Source organism: Natator depressus, chromosome 8, assembly GCF_965152275.1.
Source record: "Natator depressus isolate rNatDep1 chromosome 8, rNatDep2.hap1, whole genome shotgun sequence".
In the NCBI taxonomy this organism is placed as follows: domain Eukaryota; kingdom Metazoa; phylum Chordata; order Testudines; family Cheloniidae; genus Natator; species Natator depressus.
This window is the reverse complement of record NC_134241.1, coordinates 74843347-74865433: the sequence shown is the minus strand read 5'-3', so window position 1 is coordinate 74865433 and position 22087 is coordinate 74843347. Positions and strand designations below refer to the sequence as shown.

The 22087-nt window shown below is 41.1% G+C and overlaps 1 long non-coding RNA gene across 1 annotated transcript in view; it reads right to left on the bottom strand.

Annotated features, from left to right (window-relative positions):
• Positions 1-20252: 20252 nt before the first annotated feature.
• LOC141992901 (uncharacterized) overlaps positions 20253-22087 on the bottom strand; it is a 71974-nt gene continuing 70139 nt past the window's right edge. Inside the window, exons 2-3 of the long non-coding RNA XR_012640688.1 lie at positions 21191-21315; positions 20253-20368 (exon numbers count right to left, since the gene is read on the bottom strand). This is a non-coding gene — a long non-coding RNA (uncharacterized LOC141992901). The remainder of the gene's footprint in view (positions 20369-21190; positions 21316-22087) is intronic.

Here is a 22087-nt window from a genome sequence, read left to right as displayed (position 1 = left end):
TTCAGAATATCTTGATCTTGCTATTGAGCTAAACTACATTTTCTGAACCCTGTAAGAGGAGTTATCTTGACACCATCTGGTAGCAGTTTTTCATTTCTGACAATATTTAAAACTTATTTTGAGCTCAGGCAGTGATAAATGTACTTCAGATTTCTCCTGGCTTTGATAACCTCCTGAACTAAGCATATAAAGTAATTTGTATCACACTGGTGGTCCTTAATCTTCTAAACAGAGTTCTAGATTCTGAACTCATTTACCCTAGTGAAGCTGGAGTGACCCCACTGGAGCCAGGCATCCCGATTCAGGAAAGTAACCCTGTTTAGGAAAACATTTAAGCCTGATCTTAACTTTCAGTGAAGTTGATGGGATTTAAGCATGGGCTTAACTTTCAGCTCATGCTTAAGTGTATTCCTGAATCAGGGACAGAACCACAGACTTCCTCTGTTATGAACACACATCCCTAGTTTTTTAATGTCAGGGATTGATTATTTATTCTTATTAATTATTACTATGCCTGGTTAGGAGGCAGGTAGCCAGTTTAAATCTGGATTTAAATGCAAGTTTTCTGTTGCAAGTGCAGCTCAAGCTTTGCTCAGCAAGAAATGTTCTATATCCTTTAGACAGAACAGCATGACAGCAAAAGCTTTCAGATGAAAACATGGTGTAAAAATGTAGCTTGTCTCCTCTCTTTATGTTCTTATGGCAAATGCAAAGGAAATTTATTGTTTACAATATGTGTAATCATTTTTATCTGATTACCTGTAGATGCCATATATGCCACTGTACAGGAGATACTATATCCTCTCTCTCCTGCAGAGATCCTGTTTTATTACAAGTATGCTTCCCTTCTTTCACGTGTCTTTATGGATTTGAAGGGGCTGCTTAGAATTTGTCACTTATTTTTAGCAATATAATTTTCTTTGGAAGAAACATTCTTGCTAAGCTTGACATGTGATATTTAATCACATATTGACCACTCAGTATTATTTTAATGCTTCCTGTCAGCTACAGTGCAGCAGGCAGAGTTCAAACAACACATTTGCCTGAAGTTCAGTATCCATTTAAATCAAATTTGTCAGCTTTCAATTTTTTTAAAGTAATATTTTATTTTTATTAAATGCAAGTTAATAATGCCTTGTCAGGCCAAAGGCATGTTTTAATGTGAACAACTCAGATGTTAAGTGAAACTGGAGCCATAGTGTCCCCATTAATGCAGTCATATAATCATCTTTATGCCAGAAATTTAACTTAATATAAACATACATTTGTTTCATGTTTCATTATTATTTTTGAGAAGCCTCTCAGACATATATAAACATCCATATCTGTTTGTGTGTGTATATACACAAATAGACACATTCATTTATAAGTATGTGTTTCTGTATATGAATGAATATATTGCTCGTATATATTATACACACATTTCCAGGTGTTCTTTTTTCTTGTTTAATACACAACTTATTTGACTGATGACATGACAGCATACATAGTATTAAAGCTTCATATATATTCTCACATTTTACACTGACATCTACAACACTTTCAATTCTTTGTACTATATACGTATACACACCGCCCTATACACTCTATACATATATACACACTTCTAGTGAGTGTGTGCACACATATATATGTGTTTTTCTATGGCTGTGTAGGAGTATATATATATATACACACGTACACACACTAGTCACACATACATGCGCACACTGAATGTGTAGTGTGTGTGTGTGTAGGAATTTTCACACGCACACACTACACAACCCATATGCACACAAATGATGGCTGATCTTTTGTGACTTTTTATCTTTACTCTTTTTATGAGTTATCCCTCTTCCCTTCATTCATGAAGATAAAGTCACAAGACTGATCAGCCTTCATGTATTCTTGGACAGATAGATGGATGGATGCAAACCTGATCTAGTGAGCGTTATAAATACATGGTTTTACAGCCTTGTAGTTTACAGTGTAATGTCATACACTCTGATGAAGCAACGTACCTTTACTGAGCATTTCACAAATAATAGATAATTCTAGAACTGGAGATCCTGAGCTATAACAATATACTCTCTTGTTATAAAGCAGCTGCATGGTTTAGAAGATTGGTAATATGATGTTATGCCTTTCACTTCTTAAATCAATATTCAAAACTGGCCCAGATCAGTAGTGGCAAAAATGGTTTCCATCTGACAGCCATACAAGGGGGCTATGTGAAATTAGGTGGTGGTCTTTCCATTCCTAGTGGACAGGAATACCACCACAACTGATGCTAATTGGCACACTTGTCAGCAGTTTCAACAGAGAGGCGCAGGACTGAATGGGCATGGCGCCTTAAGTACTCTCTCACCCTTTGTGATGTTATCTGATTAAAATATGACCATGTAGATCATTGTTGCTACCACTACATATAATTGCAACAAATCTTGTACAAAGTATGTCAAGTAAGGTGTCTATGGAAGGGTATGATTTGCTGAATATGATTATGCTATTTGTATGCATGTATCATTTTTGTATTTGAAGTTATGCGTATTGTCTCTATACCTGTATTTCAAATATGTTTGCTCCTGTGGTAAAGCCCACAAGGTATTTAGCCTGCACATCTTGAAGGGACTATTCAAGTTAAATGGCTCATCAAGGAACACTTACCTCTCAGTGGACCATGGGAGACGCCTATCTAGAGTTATTGGACTTTCCTGTGAACGTTCCATCTGGAGTATAGGCAATAGCTTCTGCTGTGACTAAGCATAATCATACATGGACATATGACTTGCCCATGTGACTCCAAGCACCATCTTCTTACCTGTAATTTTCCACACAGTGAGAACGATGGGTTTCTCTTCATTTGGTAGAAGCTACAAAAGGCCTTGGAAACATCTCCCTTTTTGGGGGGAGGGGGGCCTCTTTCCTGCTCAAACCTCTGGACTATGAACTTATACTAATGGGAGCATTCTAATCAAGGGACTGAGGACGTTCCAATGATTTGGAAGCAACCAGAGACTTAACAAGCCAGCAGTTTATTCCATCCCTGCTACAAGCCTTATCCAAGAACTTCGCAATTATTGTATGTATTTGATTCCTTTAACCAATTTTAACTCACCTTTCTTTCTCTTATAAATAAACTTTATATTTTAGATACTAAAGTATTGGCAACAGCGTGATTATTGGGTAATATCTGAGTTATATAGCGACCTGCAGAGCCATCCCTAAGGTACAGTGAATTGGGGTGACCGCCATGGGTCCTGCACTTTGGGGGGGGCCAGTGCTCCGGGGCTAGAGCAGCCACCAGCCGCTCCCCAGTTCTTCCTGCTCACTGGCAGGCCCTGCCAATTAGCACCTCCCCCTCCCTGTCAGTGCCTACCGCCTGCTGCGGATCAGCTGTTTTGCAGCATCAGGAGGCGCTAGGGTGGAGAGAAGAGAGGGCCCAGCGCACACAGGGGAGGGGTTGAACTGGGCAGGAAAGAGGTAGGGTGAGGGTGGACCTTAGGGGAAAGAGTGGAGTGGGGGCAGGGCCCGGGTGGAGCTAGTGCGGGGAGTACCCCCCTGGCAGATCAGAAATTTGGCACCTATGTCCCCAGCCCTGCACTCTCCTAGGGATGGCCCTGGTGACGTGGGTGTGTGGTTGGTCCTTTGGCAACAGAAGAACCCTTTTGTTTGATTAAATTGGTTTTAAATAACCACTCATCATTAAGTCTCGTGTTTTTGGTGGTGATACAAGGACTGGAATGCCTAAGGAGACTGCTTTTCTGACTTCTTGTTAGCCAGTGTGGTGAGGCAGAAGTTTACCTTTGTTGCTGGTTTGCTATATCTTATGGGAGAATAACCTCCAGTTTGGAGTGTGTCTGCCTTATTTCTCAGCAGTTTGTCCAGAATTTGGTATTCTCAGTTGTGACCCACAGACACACCATGACACTCTTACAGATGGTTTCTCCAGGCTATGGTATGATAATATCACACATTCCATGAAAGTTGTACTCCAAAAATGCTTTCCAGAGTCACTCATGCAATGACAAAGAGAAGTAATCACAGCACGGACAGGGAGACACACAGAGTTACGGGAGAGAAGCAGTGTTTTCTAGTGACATTGAAAAGAGATGGAAGGCGATGGGAAGGCTAGAATTGTAGAGAAGGAGGATTTCACATTGGCAGTGGTCGGAGAGTGGAAGAACAAAGAGGATGCTGTGGTAGAGGATGGGTGGGGAGCAGGGAGTGTCTGAAATGGGCTTGAGTAGGTAGGTAGAGGGAGAGATTCATCCCTAGATCTGTACCAGGTTCAGAAAATGGTCCCAATCTTCCCTCTGCTGTACTACCTTGGTGCTTGCACTGATTCTGTATATAATTTTAACAGCCTCTACCACCACTAGCGAGACCTGGCCATAATTTTTCAGTAGCTCCCCCTAGTGGAAAAGGGGAAGGAGGGCAGGCAACAGCAATACCATCTACTCTCTTCCCACCTAAATTCTTACTTGGGCACAAGAGGCCAGGCTAACAAGGTGGTGCAACTTACAACTTCGTGAATTGAGTTCAGGTCCAGCAAGTTCGAACTGGCCCCTTAAATGAAAGCTGAATCAGCAGAGATGTTTGTGGATGGGAGTAACATTGTCACATGTTTTTGTGCGTGCAAGAGGGTGAATGGCAGCTTTCTACATGTGCTGGGGTCTGAAGAGCTATAGCTTGGGTAGGCCATAGAGCAGGTAGTGCTATAACTGCCTAATGGATAAAAAGGGATTTCTGTCTCTAGTGGTGTCAGTCCAATTCCTTTCATGAGCACTAAACTTGCTATTGCAGTTATACCTCGGTATAGATTGTAAAGTCTGAGCCAACAGAACTATGGAGAGGCCATTCTTCCCTCAGTGTGACTGCACACCTCCCACTGAGGTACAATGAGAGCTAAGTAAGCGTTCCAAAAACTTAAATTTACTACATAGTAACAACATGGCTTTCCAAGTACCCAGCACGACCATTCTGCCAGAAGAGCAAAGTAAACAGACTTGAGGGCTGGCTTCCCTTCAACCTCTTTCTGCCTTTTCTCCTATCAGCAGCAGGGGGCAGGAACGAACACACACACATTCTGCAACCCTTACTCATTCTGATTAGCACTTACAAATGTAAGTAGTCACACTCATTTGCCCAGACAAGCCTGATTTTCCCCAGTAATAATATGTCACACACTTAGCTACCTCCAAAAGGTGATCACAATTCATTAAATGTTAATTGCATATTCCCTATTAGTCTCAAGGCCACTCTTTCTGGAGACCTCAAACACATTACTAGTAGGTTGGAGAGGCACTACAATCGCATGATCGCTTTTATCTGTTGACATGCCTCACTCCCAAATGATTGGACTTTAGTACCAAATAGGAATACAGGTCCTTCCCCCCCAGCAGCATACTTTCCCACCTTATACCTATACTAGGTGAAAACTCATGATGTCATATAGGTGTAATTTGCAAGCATAAACAAGCAGAAAATGGCTGAGAACAAACTTTGGACAGTAACAGACTGTGAATCCCAATGATGATTGAACTGGATGATAAAAAAAAGCAGCTCTTAATCATGCTTGTAGCACTTTCTGTTGCTTCACACTGACTCAGACATTTGAGGATTCAGAGGAACGCACAGGGTGACAATCCTGGAATCTTATTATACAGATTACATGCTCAAGTGTAAATCGCTACAGGTCAGATTCTGCTCTCAGTTACTCTTGTGTAAACCAAAAGTAACTCCACTGACATAACTGGAGCTATTCTAGATTGACACTGGTGTAACTGAGAACAGAATTATATCTTTATATCATTTTGTATTTTTCTGTAATAGTTTTACATTTCCAGGAGAGTGCTACTCTTCTCCCATTGTCTCCATGGCTCTGCAGTGGTTGGAGTCCTATATGTGGCATATCTTTGGATTTCATCTTCATAAGCTCTTCAGCAAGTAAGATGTCATTATAAAATAACCCTTTTGAGCATCCTCATCCCAACCAAATTTACTCTAATTTTTGAAGAACGCTTTGGGTTTCCATCTTAATCTCCATCATGCTAACAATGAAACTCCCCTGGCCCTACTGAAAGCTGAATCTTTCCTCTGCATTGTAAAACCAATGTACTTGTGTCCATAGCTAGCGCTGATCTGTTTCCATATATTCCCCAATCTAAAGATGTCTTTCAAATGCCACTGCTTTAACCACTTTAAGATTCATTGCTGGTGAAATAAATTTGAGTTATTTCTAATGGAGAAACCAAAAACAAGAATGAGGTTAACCCTGTTACATTCAACTCTCTATCCCATGACCTTAACGGAACCCTACCACTAGGCTGACACTATGAATTGTTTGGGCCTTACATGGATTTTTGTGTGGATTTACCATTCCATGAGTGTAACCAGTTGTAACAGAGACCACGACCCGCCCCTCTTCTTGGGGCCTGCTTTCCGCCCCCAATAAGGCTCAGAGAGGCTTCAGGGTTGTGCAACACCCATGTCTTTATTTATCTACAGTTATCCCACCACCAGTGTCTATCTATTTACAAGCTTTACATGATTATTCAACCTCTTTTACAGGCAGAGTCAGCCTTCAGATAAAAGGCCTCCAGTTCCCTGCCTGGCTGCTCCCAGCCTTTCTATCCCTTGGCTTGTCAGGCCAGCAGGTGTTGCCAATCCTCAGGCCAGCATCAGGCCTTTTCCATCAGCCCCAACTGGTTTCCCCTGATTGGAGCTGACTGGGCATGGGCTAATTAGGTGCTTTTGCACCAGCACCCTGCTACACCAGTGTTTTGCAACATTTACCTTTTTCATTCCAGAGCTGATGCAGGGAGTCCTTTTACAGTTCTTGTATCCCAATTGCCCAAGAGTGTTCCTGGGATCCACATGCATTGGCTGAATCCTGCTCTTGTTTGGTTGAGAAGCATTTCAAATGCGTTCCTAAATGATTACAACCTGATGCTTCCTTCTCTGGCTTCCATGCCATCCCTGCAAGATATGTCAAGGGACAGAGCCTGACAGACAGTATCCTACATGGGAAATGTAAGCACAGAAAATTAAGAAACATAGTAGGTGATGTAAAGTTTATGTTCTGTCTCCATTACTTTGTGGGCACTTTTATCACAAAGAAATTAAAGGCATTAAAAATAGACATAAGGCTGTGTTACTCTCTTGGGCTTCTAAGGCTAGCTTCAGAGCTCACTGGAGCTCCATTAACCTGAATGGAGTTATTCCAGTGTAACTGGGTCCATAACACAGAGCTTGGTGTCATATACCAACAGCTTAAACTTCAACATCATGGTTTATATGAGGGTTCATCAGGAACCCCTCGCTAAATATTGCCTTGCATCCTGGATAGAGAAAACTAACAGGCCAGTGAGATTCCTATTCAAGAAATGGATATATTCAGTGTGGGCCAAATTCTGAGGTCCTTACTGAGGGATGTATTGTCCTTTCTATTATTTATTTTTTGTGGTGCAGTAGCACCTAAATGGCCCATGCGAAGATCAGGGCCCCGTTGTGTGAGGCACTGTGCACACATAACAGAAATATTCTCTGCCTCAAAGAGCTTACAGACTAAGTATCAGATGAGAAGCAACAGGTGTACACAAAAAGCAGAGGGGAGGAGCACAAGGTAGGAGTGAGACAGTCATGGAGGGCTGTTGTGTTGGTGGATCTTGCCCTTTTTACATCAAGAATGATTCACGGTCAACCATCTCTGGAGCATCATCCTCCTGTACTTGTTTCTATAGTGAGCTTTCCAAGGGACTGAGAATCCATCATAAGGGCAGGAAGGGGGTTAGTGTGTTGTGCACATCATCCCCACCCTAACCCCACAGGGACTCCATCTAAAGGTTCAGGTTGTATTTCATGTTCCACTAAGTAGCTCCATATCATGGAAATCCTCACCTGCCCTCCAAAAACCCTTCTTCTACATTTGTTTGCCTACATGTTACCTTTTGGAGACCATTAATACCTTTATGACAGAGATCAGAGTTGCAATCCAAAGGCCTTATTGTATGTCTGCTGAATGACATGAGCAGAACTTTCAACTCTTTAAACTACATGGGCCTCATTCTCCACCTTGTCGCACCAGATTTATACCCCCACATAAATGAAAAATCAATGCAGATTTATGCCAATGCAATTGAAATCAATGCAGTTACACGCACCAGTTTTAAGGTGGTGTAACAGAGTAGAGTACAGAAGTTCCTGTCCCGCTATTCATATGCTCTTTCAGAATGTCCAGCTGCAATTAGGCTGTCCTGCTTCTAATGTGCAAAAATGCACACAGTATGTTATAAGGCATATGTGCATGAATGACAGATGTGCAGTTAATATATAAATTGGTTTACACAAGAGTTAAAATCACAACTGACCTTTCATGTAAATATAGGGTTACACTTGTTTTCAATGCTGATGGCTCAAATTATTTATTTAAATATTATTCATACTTTCTATTCTACTTTTTATGATCTAATGATACTTTTTGGAAATTACTGAAAAGAACTTGAGTTATGTTAGATTTCATAATCAGAAGTTATTTTTTTCTTACAAAACATTACTACAAGCAAAATGTAGCACTGCTAAAGATTAAAGCACAATAAAATGGCTTACGTAAACATGAGGAAAATACATATACAAACACACAAAAGCATTAATGGCATAATATATACGCCATTATATAGGTGCGTGGGTACCATGAATGCCTTTGTAGAGGCAGTTTATAATTATACGTACAGATGTCTGAAGATGTGATGATACCAGAAAGGAATAAAGTAAAAACTGTAATTCTGCTTCCCTAATTTTCTGTACCAACGATTTCTTAAATTTACATTCCAGTCAGAAAGATATTTTCCATAATCAAGAGCATGTATTTAAAGTGATGTGAAGTTACAGTACTACCTTCTACATCCATCAATATATTGGACCTGATTCTTCTCCTGTTTATGCCCTGGTGAGAAGTGCTCCACTGAAGTCAATGGCATTACACCAATGTCAGACTAGCATAAGGCCCATTATTTTAACCAAATTACAAGGCAGATTGTGATGAGGGAGATGAGCTAAAGCATCTGCCAGAAAACACATGTAAAGTAGGAGCATGGGGTTGAAATTTTCCACCTTTATTTTGGCTCCCTCTAAAAGTTACAGGCCATTCTGCAAGTCCTCCATAACAGGAGGAATGGAGAGGGAAGATCAGAGATTTTCAAACCACTGGATCAGAGGGGTCATCAGAAGACACTGGAAATTTGGGGTGTGCCAGGAGTGCAGTATCAGGCCAGCAATTTGCAAATGTGCCTGAGGTTATGTTTTCAATAGGTAGCACTTATGAATAACTATGGGCATCATTATCTTGTGTCCAACCAGAACAGCAGCCACAAGTGCCATGCCTGGAGGCTTGACCATTTATTAAAGGTTGCATGTGAATTCTCAACAGATCTAGGGAAAAGCTGTGCTCCTAAACAGAGCTGAGGGATTTGAACATTTAAGAAAATTTAACTGACTGAAAATCACTTTCTTTTGAACAATTGATTTACATTTCCTACAAATCACATTCCTGATGGGTTAGATACAATTTTGCACTTATTTAGAGAATGCTTTTTCATTATGTTTTAATTTTCCTTCATATTAAAGAGCAACATCTAAAGAGACAAAAAACAAAATCCATAGCCAACCATTACTATAGCTATCTATAATGCTAAAAATGTACAAATTAAGGTCCCAGTCCTGCAAAGTCTAACACATACACTTAACTTTATGCACTGTGAGTAACAAATAAAATACCTAGGTCTTATGTAGTACTGTTTATCTGTAGATCTCAAAGTGCTTTGCAAAGGAAGACAGTATCATTCTCCCCATTTTATAAATGAGGAAACGTCATCCAGCAGCCCAGCAGCAAAGCCAGGAATTGAACCCAAATCCCCTGAGTGCTAGTCCCAGGGGCAGTGGGAGCTAGCACCCCTGCCATGGAAATATGGTGAGGGCAGCTCTATGTTTTCTCCCCCACAGTATTTCCTCAGTACCCTGGGAGAGTGTGAGATGGGGCAGCTCAGGGAAAGGGGGCACCTGGAGACAGTGGCTGGAGCAGGGCTGGGTAAACAAGCGATGACCAGGCAGAGCCATGCCATGACAGGGATGGGGAGAGCAGTTTCCTCTCTAAGGCAGGAGCCACTGCCAGTTGTGTAAAAGCAGCCGCCATGGTGGGGAGCAGGGGACCAAGCAGGCAGGTGGGGGAGCAGGGACACCATGCTGCTGCTCGAAGGTTATATCGAATACCTGCTGTTCGCATTTTACCAACTCCTGTGTGTCACCCATTCATTTACTGTGCAGTGTGAGGAAATAAACTCCATCCTGACCAAAAATATAGGCCGAGAAGCCTCCTGGATCCCTCGGGCTGGAAGGGATCCTGGCAGAGAGCTGGAGGAGGAGGCTGCAGCACTTCCAAAGCTTCCCACGGGATATGAAAGAATAATAGGAGCGGGTGAAATCCTCCCAACTGTTGTGTGGAGCAGACCCAGAGATACTGCAGGCCTAAAATACATTCCAGGGGCAACATGAGGCGGACTGCAAACTGACAGAGTCAGTCAAAAGTTTCACCAATACCTCAAACCTCACCAGAAGGTCACTGGGGAAAGCCACATTTTCTGTACACAAAACCAGTTGCTTGGTGAGATCATTGACCCTTATGCTGCAAATGAGAGACCCGGACAATAACGGTAATTCATGCGAGTGGTTAACAGACAGCTTAACAGAGACTCTCCATCTTTGCAGGACAGGAGGGTCGAGAAAACAGCAGATTATCCAGGCCTGTACTTTCCCCTGCACAGGGAGCCACCACAGAGCAGAGCTCTGTGCTATACAGGAAATGAGCAATGTCTCCATGACTCCACGCTTATTCCCTCCTTGCAAAGCTGAACGACACCAGTCCTCTGTCTCTGGTGCTGCAGAAAAGAGGGCAGGATGTCCCCTCTCCCCTCTAAGTGCACTTAGGGAATTCAGGCTCCACGTACCTTAGCAATAGAATGAAAGAGGCTGACATAACTAGAACTTATCCTTTGATACAGCCAAGTCAGCAACGCTGGTCAGAGTTAGAATGATGCAATGCGTCTGATGAAGTGGGTTTTAGCCCACAAAAGCTTTTGCCCAAATAAATTTGTTAGTCTCTAAAGTGCCACAAGGACTCCTCGTTGTTTTTGCTGATACAGACTAACCTGGCTGCCACTCTGAAATGAAAACATGACTAGGTTATCTCTGCACCACATGATGGAGCTGTACTTTAACCATGCTGGGGGATACCTGTGTTGTATCTGGGGCTCCAAACTGGTTTCTACTTGTAGTATGGTTGGGCCCTAAGGCCCACATTTTGAAACGAGAGTGCCTAAAGGTAGGCTCCTAAAATCATGTTTAGGTGCTAAGCACCTGAACAGCCCATTGACTTTAGTGGGATGTGTGTACTAAGCCTCTTGGGAAATCAGGCCACTTTTATTTAGATGCCTAATAGATTTAGGAGGCTAATGTCAGGCACCCAAGCTTGAAGATTTTATAAATCCTTTACTGTGAACTTAAGAAGCACTCTGAGAATCTAACCCATCATATTAAAATATGTCTGTAAGAGCAAAGATCTTTGAAACAGTGGAATATCCATGGTGGATTAGACCAGTGGTCGGTCTGATCCAATGTCCTGTTTCCAACAGTGGCCAACACTAGCTACTTCAGAGGAACGTGCAAGAGACCTTGCAGTAGGCAGTTATGGAATAACCTGACCACAGGGAAAGATTTTGGCTAATGCCCTGACACATGAGATTTTATATTCCTTCCAAACCTCCTTTTTCTTTAAACCCTTGCCATTATAACACTAGATGTTTAGGTTGTACATATAAATGTCAAATCCTTCTTTGAATCCTACTGAAAACTCTTGCCTCAAATGATGTTGCATGGCAATAAATTCCACAGACTAGCCTGCTGCAACACAATGAGACACAACATTGGGAATGTCACTTACGTGCTTTCCTTTCAGTGCTCTCCCAAACTGGAACACCTCCTAAAGATCACATCCAGTTCTACTGCTGTTATTCTGCTGCAACTTACAAGATTTATTCCACCTTGTACTCTTTTCATGTATTCATTCCACCCTGCCTTCTTTAGGAAGGAGAGTGGGCTAGAGGAGAAGACTATAAAACACAGTATCAAAGATAATGGGCCAGATCCTGAGCCCTAATGCATTCCCTTTGCACTACTAGCAGTGCAAAGAGGACTTAAAAGTTGCCCCAAAAGGACAGTCGCGGATTTCTTCAGCCTGGGGAAAGCCTAAGGTGGAAAAGAACTGCTCTGGGTGGCTTTCCATGACCCCCTCCTGGCCCCGGCCCTGGCATAGGGGGTGGGTTGAGGTCATGACACAAGAATGGCTGGAACATACTGCACTCTGGTTGTCTCCAGGCCTCAGAGTACCCCTAGGGGCCATTAGAAGCTGACATACCTTAGAGCAGCCCACAGGCAGCCCCAGGATTGGGGAGGGATACATAATTGTGCCTGCTGAATGCTAAGCGCAGATCTGAAGAGTAAGGCCAATATTATAGAAGTTCTAACACATTTACAGAATCTCCAATTATGCAAACTGTTATGTTTGCCGCATAAAAACAGATTTTTAGCTAAAAACCATTTGATAGTTCTTCTGGAAGGTTGCAAATTAACACTACCTTAGTTCTTAGAATTCAGAAATAAACCACCTAAGAACCCCAAACCAGAGAGACAAAGCAGGCTGCTCCCTAAAATAGCCAGGTATAACTCATCCCACTCCACCTTGCCTGCAGACAGGCCCAAGAAATCCCCCACTCTTAAAATGATAGCTTACAGTTTCAACACAGGTTTCAGAGTAGCAGCCATGTTAGTCTGTATTCGCAAAAAGAAAAGGAGTACTTGTGGCATCTTAGAGACTAATCAATTTATTTGAGCATAAGCTTTCGTGAGCTACAGCTCACTTCAGAAGTGCCACAAGTACTCCTTTTCTAATTTCAACACAGTCCTCAAAACATTACACAAATGTTTTTCCAAAACTGTTCATGAGGACATCTGTACAGACTCAGAGGGTTTGAGTCTGTAGTCCATACGCAAGCAAAACTGTTGTAGTCAAGGGTAGGTTCGCCTGCATGGAACAGCCCACAGAAGCCCACTTGGGTCTTGCAGCATGAGCAACTGTATTTTGCAAAGCTGCTTGCCCTACTGCTAACTCATTTTGCATATCATGAGAGGCCTCACACAGTGTATACGACCATGATATGCCACTGCCCTGCACAGCATATAATCATTTACACCACCACACAGGGAGTTCGAAGTGGGTGAACAATAGTGTAGTAATTCTGCAGAGATGATGAAGTGCTGAAATAGGAACCAGAACAACCAGGGATTTCTAAATGTCCAGTTCATAGGGTGCAGCTAGCTCATGCAGTGCTGGAGGACTGGCATCAGGACCAACCTTAAAGGTGGATGATCTGGGTGGCCACCGGGGTGCCATAATTCACGGGCACTCCATCACATTCCAGGGTGCCAAATCCCCAGTTTTGTTTATGGGTTTGCTTTTTTGCTTTGGGGGGGTTGGGAGGGAAGAGGGACTGCTGAAAATGTTTTCCACCCTGTGCAGCAAAACACATAAGGCTGGCCCAGACTGGAGTTCCATACAATAAAATCAAGAGTGATCCACCAAACTGGTATGAATAGTGATCCACACTCACCACTTTCTCCCTGAGCACTGGAAGATCCATATCTGGCAGACTGGCATGTTTTAATGGGGGAGGAGGTGGGAAATAGCTGTAAAGAGTGATGAATCCAATTGCACTAACTATGTGGTTTGCACTTCACCATTAATAATAACTTAAAGGAAAAAAAAAACAGGGGCCATATAATAGTGCAAGTTTAAACTGGTAGTTTCATGAGACAACAAAGGACAAACCATGACAAAAAAACTAAGACCTAGAACAAAACATCTCACTGGTTTTGTGAACGACATAGCTCTGAGATCCTTTCTCCATGCAGCCTCTTAGATTTATCCCCCAAATTTCCCATAAAGCTCTAAATTAGAGGTTCTCAAACTGGGGCTGTGCCCCTCGGAGGGGGCATGGAATGTATTCTCGGGGGCATGAGAATGTTAAGGGGGGCGGAAAAGGGGGGAAAAACAAAACTTACTGTGCACTTTCAGAGCTGGGCAGCTGGAGAGCGCTGCTGCTGGCCGGGTGACCAGCTCTGAAGGTAGTGCTGTCGCCAACAGCAGCGCAGAAGTAAGGGTGGGATGGGATGGTATAGCCACCCTTAGATCTGCGCTGCTGCTGGCAGCAGCACTGCCTTCAGAGCTGGGAGCCCAGCCAGCAGCCGCCCCTCTCCGCTCGGCCTTCAGAGCTGGGTGGTTGATGAGTGGTGGCTGCTGGCTAGGTGCCCAGGGGGAGGCGTAAACTACTACGGACACAAAGAAGTTTGAGAACGACTGCTCTAAATAACATGGGATCTAGCCACCTACCTGAGGGTTTTCTATAGCACCCACCCCTATAGTACGCAATCACTGACATGCCTACCTGAAAGCCTGCCTGTCTCCTGTGCAGAGCTGCCAAAGAAGCAAACAGTTGAGATCCTCAAACTGGAACTCTTGCCCCACCTCGTCCCTGCCCCCTCCCCAGTTTAAATGGTGCAGGGCATTCTGCTAGGGGGTGTTATTTCCCCCATGTTGGTCCAAATGATCCAAGATTTGTAAACTTTCCATGCAAACTGTAAGATGTTTATGAAGGGTGGGCTGAAGGAAATGTGCAGCTAATACTTGTTGAATAGTATTTAACCAAATCTAGTTGGGATTACAAGGGTATTTAAATATAACATCTAGCTCCTCTATAATGCTTTTCATCAGTAGATCTCAAAGCACTTTACAAAGCAGGTAAGTATTATTATCCCTAATTCATAGATGGGGAAGGTGAGGCATGAAGAGGTGAAGTGACTGGCCCATTGTCATTCAGCAGGTTAGTAGAAGAGCAACAACTAGAACCTACATCTCTGAGTCCCAGTCCAGCTCCCGAGCTACTAGGCCACATCTCCTCCTATGAGGCAGATAAAAATCGCACGGTAAGGAGAGGAGTTCATTGGTTTTTATATATAGGGGTTTAGAATGTTTATATCAGTTTTAATTATTGTTGAAGTCCCCAGACACTAGTGCCTGAAATAAGTTCTAATTAATTAAAGGGACTGGTTTTGCTACCATTGGTCAGGCTGAGTAGCACTATACTACATGAGTAGTCCCATTGATTTCAAGCTGCTATTCAATGTAAATAAAAATGACAGACTCAGGACCTAAATAATTATGTCCTTGTCAAAGCAGCGCAGTGTTATAGCCACATCAACATCCATATGATTTGGGGCTCTATTCAGCACTCCTGAGTAATGGGTGGAAATGAAGGAGGCCTTGAAACCCCATGTCACACTTTGAAAGTGTACCCTTTAAAAAAAAAAAATTTCCCTGTATCCTACAGTAAAAATTTAAAATCTCATCAAAAGCAGCAGAATCTCTCAGCAAGCCATACATCCCCAAAGCTAGGTTCAATCACACCACTCAGAAAAAAGGAAGTCCATTCGAGTGAGAAATGGAATGGATGTCTTTTCTGCACAGCATAAATTAATATTGCAGCTGCCACTTCTACAGGAAAATCAAAACCCAGTCATTCCATTTTATAAACAGAAACTTCGCAGATGCACTGTGGGATATTTCATTTCTAAGTATTTTGAATTTTCAGCATGAAAAATATTCCCTAGTGTTAGTTACATTATTTGTTTCATAGGGAAGGGATTAACATTCCATTGGTTTAAGAAACGTACATACACAACTAAAGCAAGCAAACATGCTTACTTCTTTTTTCCTATGTCATCCTGCAGACTAACACAGGTTTTAGAGATACTCTAAGGGCCTGTGTCAAAAGTAAGACACTTCTTTATTGTCATTTCACTAGTGGTAAGTCCAGGGAGGGGTAGGAGCTCAAATGTAGGGACATATTCTACTCTCATTTATACTGGGGTAAATATGGAGTTACTCCAGGTTTACAGCCTTGTAGCTGAGAGCAGAATCTGATCCTTAGTATTGATTTAGGTCCTCCTTGTAATATATTTCATGTAAAAAATAATGAGACTGATTCTGCTCTCATTTACACTGGTGTAAATCTGGAGTAACACCACTGACTTCAGTGGTGTTACTCTGGATTTACTCCTGTGTGGCTAGAGCAAAATCTGATCCAGTGATTTTAGTTCTATGAGTCCCATCCCACCTCTGCATTTCAAAAATTATTATGTTCATGCTTTAGGTTAAAGCTTATTTTGTATCTCAACCATTTTATGCAATATTTTTAGTAGGCTGTTTTATATGGCTATCCAGCCACCATTTTTAAGTATTATCAATAACATATTCTTCAGTGTAACCTTTTTAACATTTACAATAGAATAAAATAAAAACACACATCAACAAAAAATTGTCTTCACTTGGCAATGCTGTGTGAATTTTAAATTTCCCATTTCACAATGCAGTCATCGCTATAAAACTCTGAGGGCGGATTAATGCTCTTCTGGTACTTCACTCTATCAGACCATGGATTTGCAGACAACAGCTGCAGCGAATTCCCTTGACTGAGAAGAATTACAAGTATTATCACCTAGATCATTAAACTGGGTTCATAGATTGCAGAATGTCTTCAATCAATTCATCTAAGATAACTTGAAGCCAGCTGGACCCCCTCAGTGAGAACTTGACTTAATTGGCCAATAAGTGGCTGGAAAAGGTGCATGCTATTTGATAAAATTACAGGCTGAACAAGTGATTACAGTTTGGAAAACCACAGAGGGTAGCCTTCAGGTCAGCCCTTTTGGAGAGGGCAAAGTTAATGTCCACTATTAAGTGCTGCTGTGAAAAATGTTGGCCCACTTGGTGTTCAGATGTAAAGAGTATCCAGGTCATTCTTCAGCTGATGGAGTGTGTGAGATGTGCACATTTATCATTGCTTTGGCCTCATTTCTGCCTTGGTAATAGTCATACACTAACAACTCCTGGCAGTTTCATGGTTTTCTGTGTACCCTTCATTTTATTGGCATAACTAAAATATTATCTTAGCAAAGCAATCCATCTGCTAAAGAAAAACACTTTCCTTCAATTATGTCCCATGAGTCTTTTCTCAAGAAAGGTTAAAGCATAAGGAAGTTGAAAAATATACATTATTTTGTTTTTCTTCTTTGCAATCTATTGCAAATAGAGAAGTTTGTTACTCTATAACTGGTAGGTATGCATATTTACCAATGCAAAATGTTAGGAATGTGCCTAGCTTTAAGGGAAATGTTGACTTCACAGGTCCAATCACTATGTTAGTACAAATCATTATTTAAAGGAAAATACCTTTCTTCAAGTGGTAGCAAAGATTTCTTAAGCAATTCTTCTGTAATTTATTTACTATAAAAAAAACACAACACTTTAGATGATTTGCAGAAAAGGGGAAAAAAATGTTGAGTTTTAAAAGCAAACCGAACAGGCACCTAAAATGATCATGTAACTAATTCATGTTAGACAGCATGGAAAAATAGGGCCCAATCCTGTCAGTGCTTAGCACACAGAGCCCTTATTGATTTGAGTGAGAGTTCTACAGGAGTAAGCTTTGTAGAACTCACCACTTTGTTAGAAAATATGCCAAGACAAGGTCTGCAATTATTGTTGCACCAATATATTTTATTTTTCTGTGAATCTACATTGAGGCTGCATATTTTTCATGGCTTCTATTTTCCCTTTTTAAAAAAAATCCATATCTTTCAGAGGGAGAGGCTCCAGATTCAAATATCTGATGCAGATTAAAATTTCCCCAAAATTCACTTCTGATCTTTTAGCATCTGGGGACTTTTGCTGGTGTGCGAGTTGTGACAGTAAACAGGGCAAAACTTAACTGAAAGCCTTGAGAGTATTGCATAGCTGGATAGATTTACAGAAAAACCAGAGATTAATGAACTGTGGAGAGGTCATATTATACACTTTGCCATCAAAATATGCAGAAATATTGCTGTGACAAAACAAGTTGAACATGAATAAATATCAGGTCAGAATAAAATTCTACTTGAAATTAAGATACAAAATACCTAATATTCCACATAAGAATCAATGTTCCTCCCATAATGATTTTTAAGATGTTTCAAAAATTGTGTGTACATAGCCAAAGTTTCATAGCAAGAAATTGGCTTGCAAGTGAAACATGTACTTCAAAACCAGCAATTTTCTTGCTAGATTTATTTCCCTATAATATAAAACAGATCTATTTTCAAACAACAACGGTTTATATGGCCCCACGCTATCTATGTACCATGTGTACAAAAACATGAGAACAAGTTATTTACTATGGAATAAAGGTGGCTGGGAATTTTTCAATGAAACTTTTTTTGTTGGAAAAAGCAGATTCAACAAAACAAACTCTTCCCTGGAAAGAATGGGTTAGATAAATTCCCCATTTTGAAAAAAAGTTTCAAAATTGTCAGAATGTCCTGTTTCAAACACTAAGTGAAAAAATTCCATTTTCAGGTAAAAATTACTTTTCATTTCCAAATTTAAATTTGTAATTTTAAAAACAAAATCAACTAAGCTCAAAGTCAAAATAAAATCTTTAAATTGGCCCAATTCAGTGTCATCCCCCCCTCCCACCCCCGACTTTTTGTTCAAGAAAATTTTGACTTTATCCTAATTTGTGGTGGAAAATTTTGTTGAAATCTCAAAAAATCCTCATGTGATGGGAAAACCATTTCTGCCCAGCTCTACTACAGAGCCCCTTGTGGAATCAAGATGTATGGCAAATTTATGAACAGGCATGGTTGTTGTTTGTTGTCTTTTCTTCGCGCTGAGTTTTTATGTCTTTTGACATGCTCCTACGGAAGTAAATTGCACTCTGTTAACATACATAGCCATAACAGCTGCTCACAACTGTAGATCCAAATGCAGTTCAAGCTAAATTAAACTGACACTGCTCTCTGCATGGAAAAAATATCATGCACTGTGGATACAATCATTTCTTATTCCTAACCTTCTAGGTGAATATTTCAGGGAGCAGGAGTTAAATGTGAAGGGATTTATTATGACCTCTTTGGAGTTATACACACAGATTTGTCTTTATAATTTTATAGGTGAAAAGACAAGTGTTTTCACTGCACAGTACACCCAAACACTATGTTCATGCACCAGCATCTGGGACAATCGTACAAAACACTTTCCATTTGATTATCTAGTGTTGCCTTGAATGCAAGGCCCTAATCCCCTTACAAGACCAATTGTTTAATTTTATTATTGTCCATACTGGCAGGAAGATTTTCTTAACACACAAGCTAGGGTCCATCCTTCTGAGCAGATTCAACACCTTTTGTAAGGTGCTGTGTGTTCTCATCTCCCACTGAATTCAATGGTTGGCAAAAGGTGCTCACCTGTTCTCAGGATCAGGCCTTAAAATCATAAGTTTTAATGCTACCCATGCACTTCAGGTAACTTTTAGTAAGATAGACCCTGTGTAATACACACAGGTGAAAACTGTCTGGGTTTGTAGTACTGAAGGAAGACGTGAACTAATTGCTTCTGCATGGTTTAATCATATTAGTGTCTCTAGTGCTGACACTTTGAACGTCCTAAAAGCGATTGCCAAATTGCTGGCTATTGGTGCTACTACACACTCTTGGTCAGCATGTTTCAAACACATTCAGAACTGTTAGATTGCTTTAAAATTATTTTTTTAAATTTTGGCAAAGATAAACGGAACTCTGGATGCATATTGTAGGCTCATTAAATCACCATTTACCAGCAAGACCTTCGCTGCAATCAATGGTACACATGCCAGTATTGGTGCTTCAGGATTTTGAGATAGGTACTCTGGTTCATTGTAAAACCAGGGTTGTGGAGCCCAATTTTCTGGGCCTCAGTGATCCATCACTGGTAGGTTACTGTTAATTTATGGCTGCTCTAACTTGCAATAAAGCACAGGCTGCTGCTCCTCCTTACTCCAGCATTATGTGACATTGGAGCAGAACATGCCATGTTTTGAGTAGGGCTGGCCAGAAAAGAAGAAGAATCCCCTTTTGAGAAAAACTGAGGTTTTAACATTTATTTTTGTTGTACGTTGGAATTATAGAATCAAGCTCTTTGTGTCTCCTGGTGAAGCTGCTTCACTTCGAATAAATAAAATAAAATAAATAATGAAATATTCGCTGGGGCAGAGAAAGACTGATACTATAGTCTGTAGTTACACCACTCACCTGGGATGTGGGAGGTCTCAGGCGCGCCCTTGCTCTCTCTCCCCCATGACTAGAAAATCCATCCTGGACCTGAGAAACGTTCCCAACAAAATTTTAGCCCAACACCAAGAGGTTTCTGCAAAAAAAGTTTCAGTTTTGATGAACAGGCATTTTCTGATTAAAAAAAAATTCCTAACCAGCTCTAGTTTTGAGTCAGAACTGACAAGTGAATGACAAGTCTTATGGTCCAATACTACACCAAGCATGGTATTTTAAGTACATGCCTTACTTTTTGCATGTGAGTTCAATGGGATTACACACGAGTCTTCATTTGGGAACCTCTGCTTTAGGGCATCAGAGGCTTGAAATAACAAATTTGTCACTGAAGAGACAAAAGAGGTGGAACAATATGAGGCTTGTTGTGACTGATGTTGAAGAAAAATATGTTTTTGTCTTAGAGGTGTTATTCAAGAGCACTATTATACCAAAGTGAATTTGGCTAATTCCACTGAAGTAAATGGAGTAAAACCAGGGTGAATTTGTCCTTCTCTTTTTGTGTAAAGATTGACCCCAAAGTAACCTTGCATTATCCAGTATTGCAAACTCTTGCAACTTTATCATGAGTCTCGCAATATTTGATGTTTTTCTTAATGCCCCAACTATATGAAAATTTCAATTTTTTTTATTTTCTTAATGTAAGTTTCTTGCCTTGTGGTTGTGGAGACAAGCCTGAAAGTTTGACCTGTGTGCCTCCTAAAGCTCAGGAGCTAAAAGGCTTAAAAAAACCAAACCACCTTCTCAGATTTATTATTTTTTAAATCTCAGTTTTTGAGACAGGCTCATGGGGGTTATTTTTGAGCTCATGAATCTTTAATGCTTGGTGGTTGCATTACTGATTAATGTTAATAAAGTCAGGCATTCAGATTGGCAAGTATGCAACAAACAAACAAGAACATACCTTGCAAAATTGTGACGCTGTATAATGTGTTTTTGAAACATGGTCCCCTCTCTTTCTGAGAGAATTCAGAGGCAAATCCTCAGCCCCATCTGTGGGTGCACAGATCGTTGGCTGGTACAGTTCTGCTGAACAAAAAGACATGGAGCAGAAATGTTTTGGAGAGAAGTATATAGAAGACATGCAGTGCAGGGGCTCCCTGGGGTATGCTGCACAGGATGATTCGGGCATATGGTCAGATGATCCACCACAGTACAGATCCTACAGTTCTTTCCCATGCAGATGGGCCATTGAGGCTACTCCATGAAAATTATTGCAGACAAATGACTGAAGCATAGCCCTGTAGGGTGGGTCCTACACAGTGAGAACTCTCTCACTGACTGCAGAGAACCCCAGCTCCCAGCCAAATATATGGGCTGGGTACTGGATCTGGTATTCAGTGAACACAAAGGCTCCATCACTGATCCACAGGGAAAATTTCTGGTGACAAGACATTTTACATACATTATAGGCGAGATCCAAGTTAAACCACTTTTCTCACCTAAAAATGATGAAAAAACCCTCAATTCATGTGGAAATGTGGGATTGTGGCATAACAGTGCACAATATGTTGCACTCCATTAGCATCTTTGCCATTGTCTCTTATTTTTAATAACCATGGCATATATAAGTAAATACTACCTCCACCCTCTTTTTTGTTTGGTCTTTCAAGGCCTGGGAGGTGCTTGGAAGAGAATGCTATTTGTCCATATTGGATACATAAGTCTATTTTCTGTTTACGTTAAAGAAGTCCATTTATCTTCCAATAAGTCCTTGCCCAATGTAGCTTGGATGTAATCTGTTTCAAGGGCAGGTGCTCCTTAATGAGAGATCTGAAATCTAGCTCTTTTTTTTTTAAAC